We start from the raw sequence: 26063 nt of genomic DNA on the forward strand, positions 1-26063 counted from the left end.
AAAAAGCGTGTGCTGCAAATCCACAAATTCACTGAGGCTACAGCTTCCAATCTGCTGCTGTCCTCATCAACTTTGTCTTTTTATGGACCCTGTGGCCATTTTTACTGTCAGTGAAATCAACTGAAGTGATACTACGGTACCAATTGTCTGTTTTTTGTCAAACTTTACATAAGTTAACACATTCATACGTGTTTTGACAGCAGTGCCTTACAGATACACACAACCATGTACCCAAAAACAATCACTTCCTGTAGCAAAAGAGTCCAAGAGACCTAGCAATGATATTTTAGGACTGTAGGAGCTGACCACAGTAACTGAAGCAAACTCCATGAAGAAAGACCCCATGCCAGGATTGGATCCTGGGACCTTCTTGCTGCAAGGCAACATTCCTGACAACTGTGCAGAAATAGAAATAAATGTTCTACCAACATTTTAGTTCCAGTGTAATGCTAAACCACAGTGGCATTACTACATTAACTTCAGGGAAGTGGTGGATCGATGGGACCCTCAGGGCATTAGTGTGACTCTGTGTGGTGCGCTGGCACTCCGGTTGGTCTGTAAAGGCTGTGCACGATGGGCCAGGCATTTCCTCCAACAGGAAGTCAAGGCTCAGAGGGCCCGAAACTGCAGAGAGCCAGAAAAAAGCAAAAAGCAGAAACATTTGTTCTAAGATTTTTTTTGATCACTGCTGCTTCAGTGCAGAAATGGGTCACGGCTGCCAGAAACACATCACACATCTTGTAGTCATCTGAGTCAGTGGAATCTCTGATGGGCCTCTTTTTGCAGTGTGCTGTCAGCGCTCCGGTTTCAAACGCTGATATTGTTTTACTTTTGAGTCTTTCCACTTTTCTACTCATTTATGACGACTGATTACATCCCTCTTTCTGTCTTTTTTTCTCCTTGGTGCTCCTGTTTAGACAAACAAGAGGTTGCCTCAGACTGAACAGCTCTCCATTGCACTTCCAAACACTTGCTATGCAAAGTGATTCATTATCTGTAATCAAACCCAACACTGGCGCTTCGTGTGAACATAAACAATCTTACAGATTCATCCTGGGAAACACAACCAAGGATGGAGGAAGGAGTCTTTTGTGCTCAATAACAAAGTGTGTTCAAGCCTCCCTGACCTTCATTTTCTTCTCTACAGGATGTCTCAACCCAGATACACCATCTCTAGCAGAAATTCATATGCCCACTGTCTCAGGATACAATTTACTTGAAAGCACAAGCACAATTTGAGTAAGGAGTTGTTTTTTTTTTTTTTTTTTTTGACCAAGATGAGTGATTTAAAGAGGCCACATTTTTTCTGTAATTCCAGAAGATTGTACTTTAGGTAAATGAGTTTGGGCTAAACCTATCCGGTGTTAATTAGGCCTGAGAGTAGAGCAACAGCCCCTGACCTCAAACACCAACAACAGATGAAAGAGAGAGGTTTTTCTAAACTGCTAAATATGAAAAACACTTAATATAAAAAGCTTGGCAAGGCATCATATAAGCCCAAACGCATACCTATGACCCACATTATTTTGCCTCTAGTAGAAAATGAATTATTATTTACCATTTAAACACATGATTAGTATTTTTCTTTATATTCCATTACCCAACCACCTGCTCCATACACTGGTTTTTATATTTTTCTCCTTTACTTTCTCCAGGTACAAATTTACCTTCCTGCCACTGACAGCCAACAGTGACAAATATGTGATCATTTGAATAAAATTAGAAATCTATTTTTCATATTTCAAATTGTATTAAATTAATTTCATTCTTCAATATTTGACACACAAACATTCCATCATGACAATGTGCAAATATGTTTTGAAGTGTTTTGCAAATTGATTAAAAATAGAAAACCAAGAAATCACATTTACATAAGCAAACCTAATTTGGCTTATCACATAGGAGGAGTTAGTGTCACTTTGACCCTAAAGCTGCTATGATCAAAAAAAGTATTTAATAAAGGGTCAGTATTATGAAAAATATAAGTTTTTGAGCTTCACAACATGTTATGATGTTATTCCCTCAGCAAAACCTGGAGTGCTGCTTTGATTCTTTCATGTAGGTTTGAAAAATCTTTCAATTCTGTTCAAAATTCCACTCAGCTCCTTCAGATCAGCCAGCAGCAATTAGCAAAGACCTGCTGGAACGACGCATCTGCTGAGATCACTATATGAGTAACATTTCAGTGCAACGCTGGTAAATTACAAAGTTAAATTTCTTCAAGTTATTTTTGATATATATAGCATTTTTATAACTGATGATAACAAAATTATTTGATTGTGCTATAAGTGGTTCTACGAGGCAAGAAAACACAATGATTTAAAGCTAATGTTCTTATGCTGCTGATTGAGAAATCAACAGCCTTCCAAAGTGATCCATCATCCTTAACATTTGGGTTTTACTCTCAGAATCCACACTTGTCCTTTTATTTCTGCTTACTGACACAACTAGACCTTCAATAATTAAAGATTGCTTCAAACTAAATATATTTTGTCCAGTGTTTTTGAACCTTTAAAAGTTGAACAATGACGAAACAGGAGAAACTATTTTCCCTGATGGCGGCCATGTATGACATGGCCAAACTCTTCAGACTTTTCCTCTGATGGGGCGGTAACAACGTCTCCACATATATTTTATTTAACATTTGTGGAGCTGTAAAGGTACAGTATTTTTTTAAAGAAAGAAAATAATACTTCAGATTGATTTTAAAGACATGTGAATAATTCATTTGACAAATGCTATTAATAAGATTTTAATTAAATTTAAATATTTTAATGTACCTATTATCAATTCCTTAAAAATCGATTGCATTGCTATTTTAGGATACGTCTCTATATCTTATTACCGTATTACTGCCAAGCTAACATTGAAAGCTTTTTCCTTACAAAGGCCGACAATAAAGATAATATCCATGGTAATCAGATTTTAGTTTTTAGTTGTTTTTTTTAGCTACTTAGTTTATGAAGAGGAATGTCTATAACAAATTTTGCATTTTACACAAACAGCATCTGCTTCCAACTACCTGGAACAATAGACCATCTGTAGCTGTTATTTTGTGCACCATGACAAAGGCACAAAGGGATGAAGTGAGCTTATGCAGAGGTTATTATATTGTTGTGCAACACTAACTAATTTGGCAACAATGAATTAAATTTTAGTTTAATTTCTGCATTCTCCAGCTTAAAATGCAAGTGGTGCCAAATAAACTGCCTTCACTGTCTGTACCGTTTTGGTATCATGACAGTACAACCTTTTTCAATTTGTATATCTAACAGTGTTTTAAAAACCCAAACTCCTAGCAGACAAGGTTTACATGCAGTTAGCCTGATGTTAGCATGTCTTGTGTTAGCCAACTCAAAACTCCAATTCTGCTCATAGATAACAGATCTTACCAGCTGAGACATATTGTCTCAGCTCACGAGACAATAAGTAATAATAATAATAATAATAATCAGACGAAATTATTTTTCTTGCCAATAACAAATTATTAAGTAGGGCAATGGTTGAAAGCCTGATTTCTTTTTGGGGTTTTATAAAACCTAAAAGCTAAGTGTGGCCAGATGCATCAACACATAATAAAAAAAAGTGAATATATTATTCACAATAACTGTTTCATGGTATTTCCTAACGAAGCATCAGCCTCATTTGTTCTCCTCCAGCCGTCGCACACACCTTGCTCTGCTGCTTGCTGAGTGGCTACACACTCCCTTCCCTGATGCTAGCCCAGCAGCTAACCACAGCTGCTTTTCTCCAAAGGCACTACTCAGTTTTAATGTAGTTTTCCTTTCGTCTCTTCATACTAAACTACATACAATTGTTCACTTCTCTAACATAATAAAACATGCTAGGTGCTGAAATTAATAGAGATTTAGTGAACAAAAATTGGTCAGATTACTTATCCTTGAGTCTTCTTGTCTCTTCTCCATTAATTTTGATTACAGCTTCAGGTAGTGTTTGAAGAAGTTCTCTGGTGGATAGGCCATATCAAACTGGACAGTCTGCCATTGTGCTTCTGGTGCCTTTTCTATCATCTGGTAGGAACTGATGACAGAACACTGAGTGGAAGCTGAGTGGAAGAACTGGCAACAACGTGCAGATGCTTGTCAGTTCAGCTACTCATCAGCATCAGTCTTAAAGGTTTCACCTGGTTTGACAGTGGAGTACATTACTGGTAGGCGGAGAGGTTGGATTTGTCCAGAGAGCTCATATGGATTATAGAAAGATGGCAACCGCTTTCATTTTGAAGTGAATGTTCGTAGGTGCTGTTTCTGGCACTTATAGACATTTGCCTGTCACAAACTTTACTCAAAAGCTTTACAAATTTTCTCCTGATTTGTTGCAGAAAATTGGAAAAGAGATATTTTAGAGGTGTATTCAACCAGGATGATGGGTAAAATATTATAAGGTAAGATAAGCATTTTTAACAATCAGAAAGCTATTGGATACATATTCGATGTAGCACCACATATGGAAGTGGCGCTTGGATGTTTTTGGGCGTGAAAAGATCGGAGGGGCCCCTCAGCCTGCCATGAAAACGTTGGATATGGGCCACATTGCCTGCTGTGTGAATGTTGCCATAGTTGAATCTATTTTATCAGCAGGAATTGGTTCAAGAATTCCAGCAAACTAGTGTGAGAAGCTTGTTTGACCTGAGTTACACCATTTGAAAGACAATCCTAGGTAATGTATGTAAACTTTTGAATATAAAAATTTTAATTTAAACTTGGAATATTTTAGCGTGCTTTCACACCTGATAGTCCGGTTTTCAATTCAATTGGGAACCAAAATTGCAACATTTGTTACATTGTCAACTGGTGCAGTTGTCCTTCACACTGCACTGTGTCAAACCAACCAAACACATTGGGGGGACCAAAGTACAATGCATTCTGGGTTGCACTGACCCAGGATGCCCGGCACTATAGCTACTATAGCTGCTTTTAGAGCGGTCTCCAGTCCACTTGGTGTTCAAAGAGCACCAGAGTTCACGTCAACTGAACCCAGACCTAGGTTCTTAGACAGAAACAAAGTTCATTTTTGGTTGATTGCTCATTCAGATCTTCAAAAATAAAACAGACTTTCTGCTCAAACAAACTAGAACAAGGCTAGTGTGAGTATACCGTTGAAAGTCTAATACCAAAGATATAATTAAGATGTTCCTAAGTAATGCAAAACGGTAAAAGTTGAGTCTGTGTTGAAGTGACACAGAAATGGCTCTGTGTCTGTAGAGTTCTGATGTCAACCACACACCTAATTGCTTTTTGAAAAACAAACAAGAGCGGCTTATCCTTCAGGTGGAGGACGCACACAGTACACGCACGCACATCCACAACAGAGGCCATTTAGACAGACAGCTTCTCTTAAAGCTGTAATCCAGAACGATTGAACTGTGACATCCTCAGCTAAAGCCACGCAGCTCACTTTCTCATTTAACTTTGTTCCCTGCTCAGCTTTTTCCCTTCAGACCACCTTCTCCAAAAAAACGACACCGGACGTCCAAAAAGTAATCAAAGCAAGTTTTCAGAGTCATAAAATAAAATCTGAGGACGTGCATCCCGTTCTGGGGAAAAGAGTGACATCTGCGGCGCTCTGCGACGTTAATGATGACACATAAAGTGGATACTTCTTGTCCCACACTCCGATTGGTGGAGCCGAAGCCATTGTTAAACGCCCGATAAACGAACACCTGTGCCCGCATAAATGTTCATTTAAATATTAATGCGTGAAGACGAAGATCTCCACATGGAGAAGAGGCTTTCTATTTCACCGTTTCTGCCTTCGTAGGAGTTGGAATACAGACGCTTACTGATGGTTTCTGCTTTATGGACCTGGAACGGCCATTATTCTGAGCATGTGAAGTCAGTCTCCTTTTCACAACGCAGTGCTGCAAAGTGTTGACATCGATGATTGGAGGTTTCGCTCTCTGCACCCTTCCCTTCTCCTCCCGCTCCTCCTCAAATACATCAAAACAGAGTCAAGGAAGAGGGGGAGAAATGTGAGGAAGAGCAGGTGAGGGGAAATGAAATCCACAAGAGAGCAGAGTTATTTAAGACAATAAGTCTTTGTCATTAAAATCCTGTTAGCTGATTTAAGATCAGAGTAAAGCTAGCTGTCAAGTGGGTTGCTGCTCTTTATTGCTGGTCTAAAAACTGTAATAAAAGGACTGTGGTGTTGTATATATTGTGCAGCTGGAATCTGGAATCTCTGGAACAAGCGAGGAGAAAACTGCCGAATGATGGGAAAGAACCGACTGCATGAGAAATGAGAGGAATGTGTTCCCCCGACATGAAAAGGCTGCGTGAAGCAGGAGGCAGTACATACAGTCGCACAGTCTTGACAGGGAAATTGGCAAAGTGCAAAGTGGAGAGCGCAGAGAGCAGAGCTGGTAGATCAAAGTGTGTATTTACCTTCAACTCCAGTGACCTGACTTAAATCCCATGGAAGGTTTGCACTGTTGGGGAAACAGTCATTTTAAATCAAAGGTTAAACTCGTGTAAGTCTCCACAGGCAGCAGCTGCTTCTTCCTCTTCAGATGGGGGAAAGCTGGACTGTTTGTTGGCTTTAGAAAATGGTTATATGGAAGAACTAAAATGACATTTCTTTACGTTTTCAAATGTTTTTATTGGCAAATGCGCTTGTGCCACTTTATTAGGCAAACCGACAGCAGCAACTCAATGTGTTTAGGCAGGAAGGCGACTTACAGGAGTTAAAAGTTGGACTCAGAAGGAGGAAGAGAGGAGATTTAGCTGCCTTTGAACATGCCATGGCTGTTAGTGATCACACTGGGTGCCAATAAGAGCAGGAGACCAAAGGTAAATTTCACATCGGTTTGCCAAAATCAGGCAATAACAGATTGGAAAACCGTTGCCTGGTTTGATGAACCATATTCAGAAGATAGGGTCAGAATTTGGTGTAAAAATAACATGGATTCATCCTGTATCCTGCCTCGTATTAATGGTACATGCTGTTGGCTGCTGTGTAGTAGTGTAGGAAAGATTTTCTTAGTACACTTTTGACTTCTAAGTACCAGCAGAGCACTGCTGCTGATCAAGACTTTACCCTTTGCGAACGTAGTGTTCCCATCTTTGGTTTGGAGTCCCAACAGGATAATGCAACTTGACACACTTTTTCATGCTAGTTTCATGGTAGCCTGGTGAAAACCAGACCACTGTTCTACGCTTCCCTTCATACAGAAGGTCTGGACCCTTAGCTGCTGAAAAACAACTGCTTGTTAGAGGCGTAGACAGATATTTAAATTTGAAACAGATGGATCTGATTTTACCCAATAGCTAACATTTAGCCAAGCCATAAGAAGTCAGTTTGATCACGAAGGAAGCAACACTATGAGGTTTACCAGAAATTAAAGTGCCATAAGTAACCATCCCCCAGCAAAGAGATAAGTGCTGAACTGAACATCTTTGGCAGCAATAAACAGTCTTAGACATTACTTTTTCTCTGACTTTAATTGCTCAATATATGACCAACATGGACTGAACAGTTTCCTTCACTTCCTCCATTGCCATTGCTTAAACTTCAATTCTAAAACAACACAGAAAATTGACATAGTTCACAACTTGTCCTTGTGTTAATTGATTGGCTGAGATGAAATACATCATGAAAAATCAAATTCAATGGGAGAAATCCCAGACAGAACACTGGAGGGAGATGAGAATAGATCTGCATAGGAAGGTGAAGGTCATTTACTGGCAACATTAGTCATTTTCTTCTTCATGACCTATGAGTATTTTTCCTCCCAGGAGATGGCTGCATGTCTTTTCTTCAGCATAATCTTGGTTAAAACAGAAAGACAATGGTTTCACAGAAATATTTGCTCTTTTGTTACAGCTGCTAATTGGATTAATTTCAATTGGTCTCTTTCACTGCACCATCAAACTGACCTGGGCTTTAAAAACAGCACAGATAAAAATTCACCGCAGCAGAAACCAATCTCCAACCTTCCATTCATCAGCAAAATTATTGGAAAAGCAGTGTTTTAATGGTTAAACAGCTTCTTAACCCGCACTGAAGAAAAGATCAAGACTAGACTTGAGTTTGCTGTACAGTATGAGGAAAACTCCATGGTCAGGAGAAAGAACATTGTTTGATCTAATGAGACCAAAATGGAGGGTTTTAACCATTAGGCAAGATGCTATGGTTGGAGGACACCAAACACTGCTCACCACTATACATAAACCATCCGCACTATGAAGCATGGTGGTGGCAGCACCAGAAGGCCTGGACAGAAGAATGAAAATAAGGAAATCATTGAGGACAGTTAGTTTCCATCATATAACATTGATTTTCTCAGCCCAAAGCATCTAACTAAAGCTACAGAGATGGTTTGAGTGGTGAACCACCACTCCAGGTGGATAATCTTGAACAGAACAGACGTCTGCTCTGTTTTTGAAGAGCAGATATCAGCCCAATGGAGAATTTGTGGTAAGGTGCATGTGTTACCTATAATTATTCAATTGTCAATTTTGTAGAAATCAGTTTTCACTTTCAAATTATTGGAATTTTTGTCATTTTTTATTTGTAAAATTTTATTGATCATGATTGATTACTAAAACAAATCTGACATTCCAAAGGCCAATCGTCAATGAATTTTACTGCACCCAATAAATGGAGCAACTTACAAAAACACAAAAGTGCAGTACACTAACTTTAATATTGATGAATATTGTATTTTTATCTTTTTGTATTTTATCATATTCTGTTTTCTGCTGTATGAAATTCGGTTGTACGATGCTATTGTTGAAAACAGTTATTGTTAAAAACAGGTTATTCAACAATCACCTGTTTTCTGAACAGGTTATATTTGAAAATGACAATTAGTTCTCAATCAACTTACCTGGTTAAATAAAGGTTAAATACATCAAATAAAAGTAAAAAACCGAAGGAGGTGAATACTTTTTATAGCCAGTGTAGCTCCATCCTCCTCACAAACTGTTCTGATGTTAACACAGTCAGGCGCAAGGTGAACAAATGCACAAAAAATAAACAAGAATAAATAAATGATTGTTTTTGAAGAGCAGACAGCGACACTATCTGTTCAGGTTTAAGACCTATAATCATTTGCATTTTTAATACATCTCCATACCATAACAGCCGAACAAATTATTAATTCATGCAGACTTAAGTGTGAACAGACAGTGTGAATCTCTGCTGCATTTTTCTGCTAGTTATTAGTGTTCATTTCCATCCTCTGCTGCCTTTATATAAACATAATTTAGTCACAGACAAAACTGAGACCGGCTCACTGAAACGCTTACTGATATTTTGTTAAACTGGAAATGGCGGGGTACACTCCAGGTCAAGCTGTGACCTTACTGACTATTTTTAAACCTATTTTTGTTAACATAATGTGTCTATTGATTGAGGCTTCATCTGCAGTAATTAGAGTGCTTACTGAGTCTTTTGTAGTGATAGTTTTATACTCTGAATTTCCAACTTCCCAGAGAGATCTTAGTGAATCCATGAACAAGCTCAAGCTCTGTCAGATTTGATGGAAACGTCTGTGAAGAGTAATTTTCAAACCCTGCCTCATTCTCGATTTAATTTAAGTCTGGGCTTTGGTTCATTAAACACATGAATATGCTTTAATCTAAGAAACAGGAAGGAAACACACATCCACTCTGGACAGGGTGCTGGATCCCAAAAGGCACAGAAAGCTGACCTGCTGGTTTTATTTTTAAATGAGCCAATATAAACTGAGTCATCATCTTTAGATACAAGTCTAAAGTACAAGTATAACACCTGACAGTCCAGTAGACTTGGTTCCACTGGTGACCAAAACGTTTGTTCTATTTTCAGCTTTTGGAGCAGTCTCCAGTTTGCTTGCATTCACATATGCATTCGAACCGCACCAGAGTTCACCTCAACCAACACCAAGCTGAGGTTTGTAGACAGACCAGAGTTTGATTTTTTTAGTCAATGCAAGCCTTCCCAAACTAACCAGACTTTCAAGACAAACAAGAGTGATGAAAGCCTGCATGATCCTCAAGTTATGCTCAACTGGACTAATTTCAACGTAAACAAACATTTGAACATTTAATAGAACGTACAAATCTTCATTCAATAGAACATTTGTTCTACTGAACATTCAGATGTACATTCACTAGATTCCACAGTTTCTACACTTTCCTTCCAGAGTGGAATGACAGAACAGGAGGCAGATGCAGTAAATCCTTCACAGAAAAACATGAGTTGCAGAACAAAACAGAAGCTTTGACTGGTGGAGTCATTCCTGGTTACTAAACACTCTCATGGTAAAGTCATGGAAGAAGGGAGTAAAAAAAAAGATTTATCTGGTGCTTTGCAACAGCTAACAGGATTCAGCCAATCAGAGCTAAGAGCCGCAACTAACCACTGTATCAGAAAGAGCTAATGGCACAAGGAAGATGGAAGAACGAAGCAGAATGAGGAAAAGAGAGAAGAGCGCATTACACAAAGTGGAAAACGAGGAGGAAGGAGAGATGAAAACGGCTAAGATGGGAGAAGAAGACAGGAAAAAAGGAGATGAAAAGGAGACAGAGTGTGAGATGTTCTGCTGTCTTAACCTGCAGATGCTGAGGGCATCAACAGTACACACACCCAGACTCACCCAGTCCACATAAATAGCCTCTCTCTCACACACACCCACACCAACATAAAACTAAATAAATAGCTTTATGCTCAGCAACAGGCAAAGTGGGTCAGACATCAAAGTAGCCACTCGAAAAGCTGTTCAAACTGTCCTCTCACACACACACACACACACACACACACACACACACACACACACACACAGTCTCAACATTGCTACTTGAATAATCCACACACATGTTCAAAGAAACATTAGGAGACACACTCTGCTTACTTTAAATTGCTTCAATCTTATGCCTCCTCTTCCTCGGTTTTCTTGTGTCTCCACACACACACACACACACGCGCGCACACACACACACACACACACACACACACACACCTCTTTGTGAACTGCAACACGCAGGTGCTGACCAAATGGCAGCAATCAGGACATTTGAGTGCTGAGGGACAAATTCAGTGAACCACTTTAGGTAGATGCAACACACTCCTGTCACACCTTGAGGAACAAGAGTGATGTCCATTTACTGAACACAGGAGGTCACAGTGGAAATGACAGCACAGACCCCTGCCGCGTAAAAGTCAGCCTCCAATAATAACAGGTAAAAGCTACGCTGCCTTAAATCAAAACAATGTGCCACTCTGAAGTAAAAAAAAACTCTCGTTTTGTAGCTTTAAGGGCCTTTTAGCTCATTTGACGCTGCTGTTTAAATTCACATCAGCTGTATTGTACGGTGGTTCAGCTTGGGCGCGTCCGTAAAGCTCCCTTCCAGCAGGAGCAGATTGCTGCTATCTGCAAACGAGCTCTGATAAAACCACCTAGCAGAGCTGCAGGAAGCGCCGGACCTCCTCAGAGATTCATTCTGTTTTGTCACACTAATATGTTAGAGATCATAGAACTCCTTTTAGTAAGAGATGATGATAATCTGGGCAAATACAAAGAAGTAATTGATGATTTAATTTATGAAGGGGAATAAAAAAAAGCCCCAGTCATAAAGTAATTACTTGGATGGTTTGGCTTGTATTTTCTAAATAATATTGTTCAATGAAAGCTGTACATAGTCTTGTTAGTTTACCAGCTGTTCTGTAAAATGGAATTAGAAATTATGTTTGTGGGAGTTGATGAGAGGTTGAAAAGCTTGAAATGTTTCAGAGAAATAATCTGGATTATTTAGCATCATCACATAATGTCAGCTCTTCAGGACACAACAAACATTACACTACAGAACCAACATCCAAAAGGTGGACAGAGGCCAGAATGTGCTCTCAACTAATGCTGCTATACCAGAGTAACAGCAGCACTACTCTGGTATATTTTTCTGTAAAAATATATGTAAGTAAAAAGTAGTCATTAAACATGTCTCCATCAACATTTTTTATGCGTATCTTGAAGTATCACATTAGAAAATGTTGATGGAAATGGCAAAATTCAAAATAATTTCCTCAAAAGCAATGTTGCTATCCAAAGGTCATACAAATTTTGAGCAGATGTTTAAGAGATGCTTCCATCAGTGTCTTAGAAAAGGTTTATGGAAATAGCAAATTTCAAAATTACAGCTACACTAGTTGTGTTTCCATATAATTGTCAGGCAAAATTTGAGCAAACTTTTTAAATTTTGCAAAAATGAGACAAAATGTGAATCGGTGCGTTTCCATCAATTATCTTCTCATTAGAAAAGTGTTTCCATCTCCCATTTACTGCATCACCTCTTTTTTGGAAAAGCCAAAAACCTCCTCAGGTGAGCGTGAAAACCTTTTGCATAATTTAGTAAGTTATTTCTGTGACGATCTGTGTTTTTGTGTATTTATTTCTTGGTTTTTTCTGTGTCCTTGTTCCCCCGTGAGTCTCTGTGATGTCCTGTCCTCCCTGTCGATTGATCCCAGCTGTGTCTAGTTTTCCTAATTTCCCTCCCTGTGTATTTAAACCCACCTGTTGTCTTTGTCTGTTGTTGGGTCCTCATCTAAAGTCAGTTCTTGTCGCATGTCTCTGCTCTCCAGTTGAACTGTAAAGTCCTGGTTAGTGTTAGCTCTAGTTCTCAGTCCTCTGTGTACCAGTTGCTACCGGTAATTAGCTGTGTGCTATACTCTCTGCCGTGCTGCCTGTATTTGGACTGTTTGAGCTTTCATCATTAAATTCATCATTTTCTTCACAACCTGGGTCTCAGTGTTCATCCTCACCACCTCTCATTCAGCACATCATGACAATTTCAAGTTTTGCTGTTTGCATCAACCTTCAACATGTGTATAAAAAGAACACTGAGACCTTTTCATATACATAATGTTGCAATGAATTTTGCTGGGATCACAATTTTGCAGTAACCAATGAGATGTCGATAGGCACCAACCTGCCCTCCCTAATCTGCCAGGTTCCTTCCAGTCTACAATCAAAACTACTTTGTGTTGGTCTATCTCCTGTAAGACACTACTAGTCACTATATAATTGGCATAAAACAAATCTCTTAAGCAAGCATATAATCCTGTGGAACAGATGCTACCATGCAATAACTTCTACAGTAACAGTCACTTCCCTTTAATAGTCCATAAAATACTGTTTACAGGCTTTCAGATCTTTAATTATGAGCCTGCACTTTAACAATCAATCTGGGACTTCTACCTTTACTTTATGTTCTATTGAAAAAATGGCAAACACTTTAAAATTTCTAAACACATGAAAGTAATGCAGGGCACATTAAGTCAATAGTATGCATTCATCTCGATTCCTTTCTGAGATGTTTTTCCTGCTGTGACTCACTGGTTTAGTTAGTTGGAGTGAAGATCCAACAAACACAGAAGGATTTACAGTCACAGGCAGCCAGCGTCTCATTGTCAAGGGCTTCGTAGTGGGAACCACTTGGAGGAATGAATAAAACGCTGGGGAGCTCTGAGTGTACAAAGTGAAGAGAGGATGGATGTGGGAATGTTCTGTTCTTATCCAGGCCGCCTGGCTCGGCTCGGCTCCACTGGACCTGGACTCAGCTGGAACCCCCATCTAACTGGCTCACAGCCTTCGTCTCAATGCTGCCACGCACAAACAAGGCTGTAAATGAGTTTGTTCTAAAGTTGAAGGACTGTTAGGCGCTGTTCAGGTTTGTCACCGCTCTCAACCTGGAGTGTCGGCCAGAACACCACTCAGGCCAGGATTCAGCTCAGGACCAGATGTTTGGATGAGGTGCAGCAGGAGTTTAATGAAGACACGAGGCAGGATCCTTTAACTGTTCTGTATCCCAAACTGTATCACAGATAATCCAATGAACACGGATGGGCATAAATGTGTCTACATGAAGGTGTGTGTGGTTTCCTAGAATAAACAAAAATACAGAAAATAAGTTCAAGGAGTCCTATCATTACACATTACACCATGCTATTATACCTTAGATAAACTAAGAAGGAAACCTCTAAGTCAATATTACTAAGCAAACTAAGGCAAGTTAACTCCACAGTTAACTAATAACCATGTCTCTGCTCCACTGAGAATAGATATGCATGTTCAACACAACGCTCTACAACACACGTAGCAGATAGCTCGGACTTAGCAACAGGTGAAATAATAGTAAACAAATAAACTTTGTTTAGCTGCAGTAAACACTCAAATATTGCAACTTACTCATCAATGACGCACACTCTTAAGGAGAACACATATCTTGTGGTCTTTCCCACGTGTTAGCACAGCGGTTCGGTTACCCAAACTTCCCCACCAGATACCAGCAACGTTGGCTACGGCAAGGTGTTGACGTCATCACTGCCCTAACTACGGTATCCCTTAAGGGACAAAAGTAACGCTGAACAGAAAACACATAATACAAAGAGTAATACTCAACACCAAACTTAAACTATATATAAGGGTCTTTTGAACAAGGCAGTAGATGTGTTGATTTTATATGTGAAATAAGGGGGCCGCTGCAGGAATGAGTCCATGTGTGGGAACAGAAGTAAATCACACAATAGCTGCATTTCCATTCAGCATTTCACAATTTCACATTTCAATACTAAATTTGCTTAAAGGAAACACATCAATTTTGAAAAATAAAAGTTCAAAATTAAATTTTTATTTTGGCGTCAGGATGAGGTGGATATTTTTTGGCCATACTGAAATTAGTTTATTTCGTAAAACTGCAATGGAAACAACTTTTTTCACCTCACATGAGTCACGTGATCAAAAACTGGAGGTTGCCACTGGCACAAACCATGAAGAAGATAATCATGGCGCTGTAACATTTATCATGTGAACAAGCTCATTCTCATGTGATTTTAATTGTGTTCCTTATTTAATGGAAACTCTGCCATTGCAAAATTGTGTTTTGCACACATTTATAATGGATATGCAGCTACGTTCTTTGAAATGTCCTTTCCTTCCAAGGAAGCAAAACTGAATGTTTTTTTGTTTTGTTTTTTCAGTACCGGCCATGTTTACTTCTTAGAGTTTTACTGAATTCGTTGTGATGCTTCCTCACCTCTCCAGTACCTACTCCTTATCTCCAGCGATTCCTGAAACGTTCACTTCAGCCGTAAAGCCACGGCTCTGGCTGCAGTTCTCCGTTCGCGGCCCACGGGGCTCCGGAGCCGCAGTCAGGCGTGAAGACACTGGATGACAACTCAATGAATAAAATGAATAAAATGGCTGCAGTAATGACTCAGGTGAGGTGGCTGCTCCACGCAAGCAGCCCTGGACTTTAATCAAAGTGTGGAGGAGATTTACAGAAAACGGTTCAACCCAGAGTGGAGACCCTTCCTCAGCCTGAACTCAGACTTTTCAGGCTGTTTCAGCTTACTGCCCCAATCAGCCCAACTCTGCTTTAAGGTTTAGCACAGAGTTGGCAGAACAATCCTTTGACAGGTGATGTGAATTGCACTTTTTAGTTCTAAATAAATGGGAAAATCAGACTTCAAACCTGAACTTTTCAGTAACAAACATTGCAGGTAGCTCTGTTGTAAAACAGATAAATCTCAAACAAATTCAGTAGGCAGATGTTCAACCTTATTCCAGTCCGAAGATCCAGATCTAGAAGAAAACTTGGGATTTCATCAAAAGTATTTAACATCAGATTTTTTGTTCCACTCAATAAATTTGCTCAAGTTAGAGATTGGATTTTGTTTATTTTCTTTTTTCTATTTTGCATTTTTGGGCAGTTTTCTGATTATGCAACTCCAACGTAACACATTTAGGCACAGATTTTCATTGATAAGTGATGTTTTAACTTTGTCTTGATGTTTTGTGTTTCCAGAGGACAAAGTGCTGAGCAACCAGGAAGGACGTGGTGCGGCGCTCCGATCTGCCATGATCGTCTACGGAGGGTTCATGTACATTAAAGGATCCTTGCAGAAGTTTTGGAGTTTAGTTCTCAGTGAGGAGGGTTTCCCCTGCCTGGGAGTTAACATTTTTTTAAAACAATTTTAAACAAAAAAATTATTTAAAATTGTATTATTTTAATAAACCAGTTACCTCAAACTGCACTTATGTCATATTGTCCGTACCAGTAAGTGCCATTAAATACAAAGGCACTGCTGAATTGTTACTTACTCAAAAACCCTGTATCTTTGAACTCTATTGAAATGCAATGGAGATAAGCAGCAGTATGATGAGGTTATAATAACACACACACTGAGTCGTCTTCCCCTCTGTAGCTCAGGCTCATCCCAGCGTCAGCACTGCAGGATTGCAGGAGCAGATTTTTCTGCACAGCTGTTGTATTGTTGTATTATAAATTAGAACGTTCTATGTGTTATTGTGTCCCCTTTCGCAAAACCCCCACCAACTCTGCTTTCCTGCTGTTCTGTGCCATTGAGGCTGTAATTGCATAAGCTTACTTTGCTTTTACACTGTGTGCACAGCCTCATATTACCCCAGCATTTGCCGGCTGTGGCATTTAACATCCTGAGGAATAATGCGTAATACTGTGGAACTTGCTTGCGAACTTTATGCAACATGCTTTCTTCAGGAGATTCTGGCCGACGCGGCTCGGTGGAAACTTCCCCCGCACACAGGACACTAATCAGGATCGGGTTTAGCATTCTGCATGCTCTGCCTACTAAGTAATGAGAATGAACATTAAGCTATAATTCCTCCAAATTACTTACCTTCAACCTTCTGCTTCTTGGTCTTTTTCAACCTTTTGACATGTTGCTTGGCTGCCCCGCAACCTCAGCTCAAGTTCAAACTCTTATCACACAAATTTCCTCCAAACAGCTCCCTCTGTCCTCAGCTCCACCTGTCGGCACACCATTAGTATTCTGCACGCTGAGCCTGAATAATGAGAGTAAATATACGGTATAATTTCTTTAAATTATTTACAGTCAACCTTCTGTCGTGTTTCTTTTAACTGTGTGACATGTTGTTTGGGTTTTGAAAGAGCCTGCAATCCGAACATCTGGAAACTACTAACAACTTTAGAGTTTATGATCAAAATTTCCTGCCTGAGATTCCTCCTCTTCCTCACCTCCATCTGTCTGCTCTCCTCTGTGCCCTCTGCTCCCTCTACTTTCTATTTCCACATCATCATTTTGGGCACCGTCGCCTTCTGCTGTCTTGTAACCACTTGAACTCTGACTGACTTTGTCAACGTGTTGTCATGTCAACAGTACTAAAGATTCATGCGCTGCTCAATTGTCTCACAGTTAATTTTTTTTGCATTTGTGTGATTTTCTGCTTTGCATATCTGAATGTCCAGATATCTTTAGCTCAGATTACTTTTTTATTTGTCTTCACACTCTGGATCTAAACTTCAGAGTGAAGGCTGAAATTGGATGTACGTTGGCAAGATAAATGGCCAGTGAGCCATTCAATTGCCTTCTCTTTATTTTGTTGGTTATTTTCCTTGATTTTTTTTTTCTTTAGAGGTTTTTAGCAATAGGTTTGGTTCCAGTTATTTGTGCCTTTTAGAATTTCATGCTTTCAAGTTACAACCACACATTTTATTTGATGGTGTCTAAGTTAGCAAGATATGTGGCTAGACAATTTAGTTAATAAAGTACCCGATTAACCTATTAAGAGTTTTTTTGGTACACTTTCCTCTGGGTTTCCTCCTGGTTGGATGTACTTTGAACACCTCACCAGAGAGGCATCCAGAAGGCATCCTAACCACACGCCAGAGCCACCTCAACAGGTTCCTCTCCATGTGGAGAAGCAGCAGCTCTACTCTTGGATGACTGAGCTTCTCACCCTATCTGTTGTAGCTGTGGTCTTGTTCTTTCGGTCTCTACCCAAAGCTCATGACCATAGATGAGGATGGGAATGTAGACCAACCAGTAAATCGAAAGCATTGCCTCTTGACTCAGCTCTCTCTTCACCACGACAGACTGGTGCAGCCCCCGCATCACTAAGCAGCACCAATCCGCCCATCAATTGGTGATGCTTGGTGATGAGGGAACAAGGCTCATGAATGGAAAGATACTTAAAATCCTCTACTTGGGCCAGGACCTCGTACAAAGCCGATAGCAGGCACTAAACCCCTTCCTTGCTATGACCTCTTATTTGGAGTCACTTAACCTCAACCTGACCACTTTACGTTCGTTTGCAGACTGCTCTGGCGAAAGCTGTAGGTCATGACCTGATGTAGCCAATAGGACCACATCATCTGCAAAAAGCAGAGAAGCGATTCTGAGAGCACCAAAGCAGATCCCTGAGCATCTTGGCTGGACCTAGAAATTATATTCATAAAGGTCTAACATAACGATACACCGCTCAAGTTCATATTGGAGGTGGATTTCCACCCAGTTGCATCCCTTCAAGTTTCACTCTCATTACTGACGTGAGCACTGAAGTCCCCCAACAGAACCTGTGAGCAGGACCACTCTGTAGTAGCCCCATCAAGGACTTCAAAAATGGTTGTGGTATAAACTACTGTTTGGTGCAGGAGCATTATTTTAATTATGTTGTGTGTGTTTTTTGTTCTTTTTGCCTCCTGCTCTCAATGATTTTGTTTGTCTTGTGCAGCACTTTGGCACAACCTGTTTGTTGTAAAGTGCTTTATAAATAAAGTTGACACTGACATTCCTAAAGGAACAGAAACTAAACTTGTGTAATGAATCAGTGCTGCTGAGAGAAAATAAGAAATCTTAAATGAAATTAGATACTGTTTTATAGCTTTGACAAAAACACACTTTAGCTATTGGCTAAAAAATGACTGCATAGAGTAGATAATGAACTGAAGCATTAGGCTTTGGTCCAGTGTCACTTAATGGCTGATTGGATAGTTTTCTATGTCCTTTTTTCCATAATTTGTCTTGTCTTGTTAAGACGATAGGCTGTAGGTAATTCACCATGCTAATGCAGCTGATAGGACTGGATTGAAAAGACGCTAAGGGTCAAAGATAAACTTTGAAAGGATCAAGAACACTTTAACACTGTAACACAAAGCTGGCTTCTTGGGAGCAAAACTTAAAAATACTTCATCCAGATTTCTGCATGTAAACCTAAACCTTGCCTTGTGCAAAATTCTGTCTCCTTATATCTCAATGTTTTCATTAAAAAGTTAACTAGCATTAGATTTACACATATTTTCTTCCAAATAATCACCTCTTAATTTCTTTTACAGATTAATTGAAATAAAAAGTATTACTTCTAACATTGAATGATGAGATGGTTTGTGGAAATGAGTGCGCTTGTATTACTATAATAGTGCCAGAAATTCTACAAATCTTGATAGTACCTATAGATTACCATTGGTCTCTCCCTGGTTTTAAGGACCTCACTATGTGCTGTAGTTGACTAGTTTTTAGTTTCCTATGTAAGCATGTGGTAAACATACAGATCTGACAAAACTTTCTGCTCCACTTGCACTAAAGCAGCCAGCCTCCTGAATGTTACACTGTATTTAACTTATTTAAATCATGGATGCAGATTACAAACTCAGCCTCATGCAGTGTAATTCCCTATTTTCTTGTCAAACTTTAAAGCCAAAAGGTCACTGGGACTGCTTAGTCATATGGTAAATGAGTGATGTAGGAGAGAAGAGGAAGGAGAAATATATTTTTCTTCCTTTTTCTTTATCACATCTAGTATCTCCAGTTAGATAATAGGTAAATACATTGAGTGTGTTAGGTATTCTCGGTGAGATTTGATTGTCTCCTTATCAGGAACGGCTCAGAGCTGCTTTTTTTATTATTATTATTATTATTATCGCTCACTGACAGCCGTGCTCCAAAAGGACAGAAAAGGACACGTTTTTGAAGGTTCAGATTCTTCACTTTTCAGTTTTTCAGTGCTTGAATTTGCAGAGTTTGGATAACAAAGCAGCCCACCAGATTTCTGCCTCGCGTACCAAACCAGCACTCTTTCCATGGCAACCGTATCAGTGGCAGTTTGTCAGCCGCCTGCCGTGTGCCGACCAAATGACAAATCAACAACACTGATTCCATCATACTTCCACTCAGAGGCCTTTTTATTCTTGTCATTGTGTCAGCGTGTTTCCTGTGTGTCTGCCTGCTGAGATAATGCATCGCTGGATCAAGAGAGAGCTGTGCAACTAAAACCAGAATGTTAGGGAATGCGAGATGGAAAAATGTCTCATCTTAATAAACAAAAGGTTTTATTTTAATATGACAAGAAAAAGGAATCTGGATTACATCAGTAACTGTGTTTCCATTGACCATAAAATTGTATTGAAATAATTCAATATCAAGTTTACACTTTTAAGGTCAAGAAATATGACTAAATTATGGAATTTTAAGAAAAAAAAACTTCTTTTAAAATTTTCTGTAAAATGTAATTTAAAAAATAATCATGCTGAGGAATAAATAAGTACATTCCCTGAAGTGATCATTACTTGGTATTTTCAAGGAGGTTTGCCCACCTGTTATGTTTGGTGCTTATTGAAGGAGACTAATCGCCATGCTGAGACAGAGAGAGCAACCTGAGGCATTCAGATTGAAGGATGTAGCAGTTTTTGAATGTGGTAACATTTTTAAAGAGGTCTAAAAGATGTAAAATGGACTTTTCCACTGTACAGGAAATAATCTGCAGCTGGAAGAAATTCAAAACAACTGCTAACAGGCTCATAAGCACAACACAACAACAAGGAAGCCATGTTGAAAGGTTCTGTTTAAGTGATTTATTGATACTATATTAGTAATCGGCCATGACTGTCATTAATGAAATCTTTACAAAATGTGGTTAACCACAGAATGGTGGTAGACATAACAGGTACAAATTTTGTTGAGAAAATTCTGAATTATATTTTCTCAGGTGCTTTTTTGTCTGATATGAAAACTGTTAACTGATCTGTAACATTTAAGTCTCACAAATAAGAACAACGTAAAGGGCACATACTTTGTGCTGTGCTGCCAGGTTAAACAAATGATGAGAACCATATGTCTGATGGAACTGGTTCATTTTCTTTATTTCAGTCTTCAGGAAAAAAGCAAACAAACATCTCAAATAATTGTCACACCTCCAAAGAAGAACTGAACAAACAACTTTCATTTTCTTTTGATGTTTGTTGAACTTAAAATGTTATTTCAGCTCTTGGAGCTTTTTGCTGTTTTCTGCCATTTACAGAAACAAATAAAGAAGCCATTTTCTTTATATATATATATATATAATCAAAGCCACACTAGATATTGGAGGTTGAGCCTTAATCTTATAATGTGGTAAATCCTGGTATTTCTGTTGACTCTGGAGCTTTACAGATAAGATGATTCATCGTTTTGCTGTAGAGTTTCAACCTTTAAAAAGGAAAAGAAAAAAGAAAAAAAGAGCAAACAAAAAGCAGAGCTCTGGTGCAAACATTTCCGACTTTATTGGGAGCCTCGGTGTCGACTCGCCTGAAATCGACCACTCAGCTCTAACTTCCAGAAGCTCTTCAGGCCCGCCTGACAATCACAGCGGCAGCTCATTAGCAGAGGAGCTGCTGATGTGAGACGACACTCAGACCAAACTGTTGACTGGGAGGAGGTGAGAATCACTGCAGAAGGAATCATTAAAGCTGCTGCCGACGGACTTACAGCTGAATATAAAAGAAACGTCGTAGGTGAGTTTCACTTACCGTTCGCCGACTAATTATGTGTTCTAAAACTGCAGGCGGGGAAATATTGTCTCCATGCTGACGCGGTAAAACGCACGAAGCCGCATGGCACTCGGCACTTCTACGTCTCCGGCTTAACAGGCTCTTTAAAGGCTTTAGTCGATCTCAGATGGGCTTGTAACACTCAAAGTAAAACCCACATTTTCCAGATTTACTGCTTATCTTTGCTGCTGCAACATTTCATGGTGCGCGCGCGTTCACACAGTTCTGAGTGCGCGCGGGAAGAACTGCTTTAAAGTTTAGTTTGAACTCCGGCAGGAGACTGAAGTTCTTTCCAGAGTTCTTCATGCATCTTTTTAATGAACATCTGCAAACAATTAACAATAAAAACACCCATGTCAGATTTACTAAATGATCATATTATAAAGAAAGAAAAACACAGCCAGATTAAACTCAAATATGTATATATATGAACTTTCCCATTTTCCTAGTGGGAAATCTGACTTGGGAGGGCATTCCAGTCTGACTGGGATGTAGGGATTTTCCTAGCCTAGTCAATGCCTTGCTGCGCAATTCAAATCTCACTTACAGTTCATTTGGACTTTCTCCCACTGATTTGGATTAGAATTTCAATCGGACCAATCAGTGAACAGAAGGAGGAATTGTGATGTCAATTTTCTCTGTAGTTTCAGCAATGGCAGCAGAGCAAGTTATAATGTCACTAATGTACCCAGAAAATATGAACAACAAACAAAAGAAAACCAAGACACTAAGGCTGTGTTCACTCTGCAGCCTGAAGTGACCCAATTCTGATTTTTTGTCAAATTGAACTTTTTTGCCGTGGCAAATATATACGACCTGTGAGTGTTCTCCAGTGTGAACAGGCAAACAACCTGAAAGTGTCCCACATGTGCAGTAGAGGTTAATAATGTCACGCATAAAGAATGAGCCAACCGCCATAAAGAAGTGGTGCTCAGAGGTAAACATGGATGCTAATGGTAGAGCATAGCTTACGATTTTGAAGTTGTTGTCCGACCAGAACCAGCACTAATCCTCATTACAGTCCGCCATGGTTGTTGTTTTTCTTCCAGCTGGCGCGGAAGAAAAGCAAGACGCTGAATAGTAACATTTGTCGAGTGTCAGTGAATGCGACCTGGACGTTGGGTCACATTGGAATCGGGTACATATCGGATATACAAGTGGCCTGGGTCGCATTTGAAAAAAATCTGACCTGTGTTGTTCAGACTGTCATGAAAAGATCAGACACAGGTCACATTATGTCAAAAAATTCGGAACTGGGTCACTTCAGGCTGCAGTGTGATCGCAGCGTGACACTAGAACAACATGATGTGAACGATGTGAATGTACATGACAGGAGAAACAAATACAGCAGAAACTATGAAACACAAATAACCCATAAGAATAACTAACTGCAAGCCAAAAACCCAAGCATCAAGGAACTATGACAAAGTTTGCTGCAGCACAACATGCACTAAATGGTGAGGCTGGGAATGCTGTGGCTGAGCTTTCACCCCTCTCTGTCAATCAATAAAACAGATTTCATAAATTGATTAGGAGCAAATTGTGCGTATTGATGTTGAAGCCTGTTTAAAGTATGAAAAATGACTGTGCTCCAGATGCCACCTGCGACCCTCCCTTTGTTTGGTGTTTAGTCTGATGGGCCCCCCTCTCAATGCCATTACCCCACCACATGATGGAACCCATAATTTTCTGCCTTTCTGATCAGGAACATTTAATTGTCCTTCAAAGAGCAACAACAAGCAGGTCTATAGATGCCCTTAAGTCCATCCAGACTGGCTGAGAAGACTCATTTAAAATGCATAAAAATTAATTAATGTTTTTTGCTGTATTTCTGCTTTGGATGCGGTGATGCCGGTGGCGGGTCACACTCGACTGTTTTGTTTTCCATGCATCTTCTTTGCAGCTGCCTACAGTTGAACTCCTCTTAAAGCTGCAGTGTGTAACTTTTTCAAACATATGGCTTTTACATTCGTTAAACTGTTACCATGTTGTGACAGAATATAATGAGACAGATGTCTGAAAAGATCAGTCTTGCCCTCCTCCTTCCTGAGCTGCTATTGATGTCTGAAGAAATGCCCTGACCAAAAATAACCAATCAGAGCCAGGAGGAGGGGCGTAACACTGACAATCATCTGCGTGTACACGCTGTTCAATGTGCTAACCGTGGAGAAACAACTTACCATTACAGGAAAACTGTTTATCCACAGTCATAGTCGCCATGAGAATTAGCATTAGCATTCATGGCAGGCTATGTTGGGATGAAGCAGCTGTAGTCTAGCAAAGAGCAGGAAGGGGCACGAGAGTAATTGACAGCACTAAGACCCTCCTCCTGGCTCTGATAGGTTGTTTCTGACTGAGTTGTGTATTTCTGCAGTTAGTACTGGAAAAGCCAGAGAACCTTGATCTTTTTTTCCACAATCTATGTCTTATACTGATATGACATCATGATAATTTTAGCAAATCTGTAAAAAACATATTTTCTATGTAATTTGCATACTGCAGCTTTACAGTCTTATGTCGCTATGGAAACACAAAGGGTTCAAACCAACCCCCAGCCCCTTCTTTCTCTACTCTCAATCCAATCTCCTCTCCCAGTGAAACCATTAAATTATCAATCCACAAACCCCTCAGGGTTCATATCTCCTCCCCATCTCTTAAATCTTCTCTCTGTCAATATTTACACTGCCTCTCATGGACCCACTCAGGTAATAGTGTCTTATTCCCAAAGCTCTGCATGGTGAAAACACACAAACACACGCACACACGCACGCACACACGCACACACACACACAGAGGCAGGTTGGGAACGAAAAGGCCATTCCATCTAAATGAGCCCCCATTTGGCTAACTGTTCCAGTCGGCACCTTCTTTTCCTCTTTGTGTGTCATCATCCATGTTCATGGCGCTCACTGAGCGGATGTACATGTGCCGCTCGTCGCATGTTTGCATGCTCCGCTGGTAGCTTCACCGTCTTCCCCTGTAATCTCATGCCTGAGAAGAGAGAAATTGAAAAAACTTGGAAGAGAAATCGCCTGTGGGAGGGAAATAAAAATCTTGTGATACGGATCTGCCATAAGTAAAGGAATGAGAATGACAGAAAAACACGTTTACTGTCTTACCAAAGTATACTCTGGAGCTTATTCACATTTTGTCACCATATAGCCACAAATTTTGATCTAGTCTAGCAGGATTTTATGTGATAGATGAACACAAAGCAACTCATATTTGTTGAAGGGAAATTCTGCATTTTTTTATATCGCAAATAATCTGAACTGGTTGTGATACCCTTAAGGGGCAGTATTATGTGTTCTCCAGGCACATATGTTATTTTGTGGCATAACCAAGTAACTGTATTGTTTGTATTAAAATGTTGCATAAAGCAAAAATTATTTAAGAGAAATTTGATTTCATAATTTGACACATTGAAATTGGGCATCTGTCTCTTTAAAGACCCCTGCTCTTTCCGAAACTCCGCCTTCAGGAAGTCATCACTACTAGTTTCTCCATTCAGCTGCTTTGGACTGAGAAGTAGCTCATGTAATGTTCACACTGGAAATAGTTGATTTTATATATTTAAAAGGATCCAATGATTAGTTGTAACAATAGACTTTATTTGAGAAATATTTATTGTATTTGTAAAAACAATACAGTAATAATATTGTAGACGGTTTAGTTTTTATACATTTTAATAAAACATTGTAACACAAACGTCACCATGTTGTTCATGCTGCAATGCATTCTGGGTAAATGAAGTCTAATGATCCAACTGCAGTAGCTCCGTCCAGTTAAAACAGCCATGAGTAACGTCATTAAGCCTTTTTAGTTTGAACCGGAGCGCATTCAAATTATGGGAATGTAGAAATCACCAGACATAACGAAAATGAGGAGGACCAAACAGAGGAAGCGGAAGAGTTGGACACAGGATCTGGTGATTTGCTGCTGCTGCTGCCTTCAGCTTCGTAAATGAAATGATGAGTGACACGTACGTCTGGTCAGAGAGTGTGTGATCCGGTAAGTATTTCTATAGCTCTATGTCCGGTCAGGGCTTCATCCGGGGTAGCAGTAGTGCCACAGAGCTTTGTTTTCATTTAAAAGAGCCTCTGATGCTCTTTTGTTTCTCCCAACGTTTTTCGTTCCGGAGGCAGTCCGGAACGATAAAGTCTGCTATGGCATTTATTTGTAGCTTGTTAAAGTAACAATCACCTGTTAGAGCCTTTGTCAGTTTTGCTCGTACAAATGACAAAGTCTTATGGAGAGAAATGATGAGATGACAAATGTCCCTTCGGAAGTTGTGTTCAGTTCGTGTTCTGTCAGATCAGCATACGTTATAAGACTGCGCTCTTTTTTTTCATGTGGGGAGTGATCAAGATTTACCTCAGGTTTTTTTGTGTGTTTGTTTTAAAAACAGCTAACAGTGACAAAGCTTGGCCTTATCTAAAATTACACCAGGTAAACATAATATGACAAACAACTCACATAACG

General features: G+C 39.6%; 1 long non-coding RNA gene across 1 annotated transcript; it reads left to right on the plus strand.

Moving 5' to 3' along the window:
* The first annotated feature begins 4948 nt into the window (after positions 1–4948).
* Positions 4949–25855, plus strand: LOC106958404 (uncharacterized). The gene is made up of 3 exons (XR_001427145.1): positions 4949–4961; positions 22803–22808; positions 25775–25855. It is a non-coding gene; the product is annotated as an uncharacterized LOC106958404 (long non-coding RNA).
* Positions 25856–26063: the final 208 nt, after the last annotated feature.

Source organism: Poecilia latipinna, unplaced genomic scaffold (genome assembly GCF_001443285.1).
Source record: "Poecilia latipinna isolate Pla-1442-1.1 unplaced genomic scaffold, P_latipinna-1.0 Scaffold983, whole genome shotgun sequence".
Lineage (NCBI taxonomy): Eukaryota > Metazoa > Chordata > Actinopteri > Cyprinodontiformes > Poeciliidae > Poecilia > Poecilia latipinna.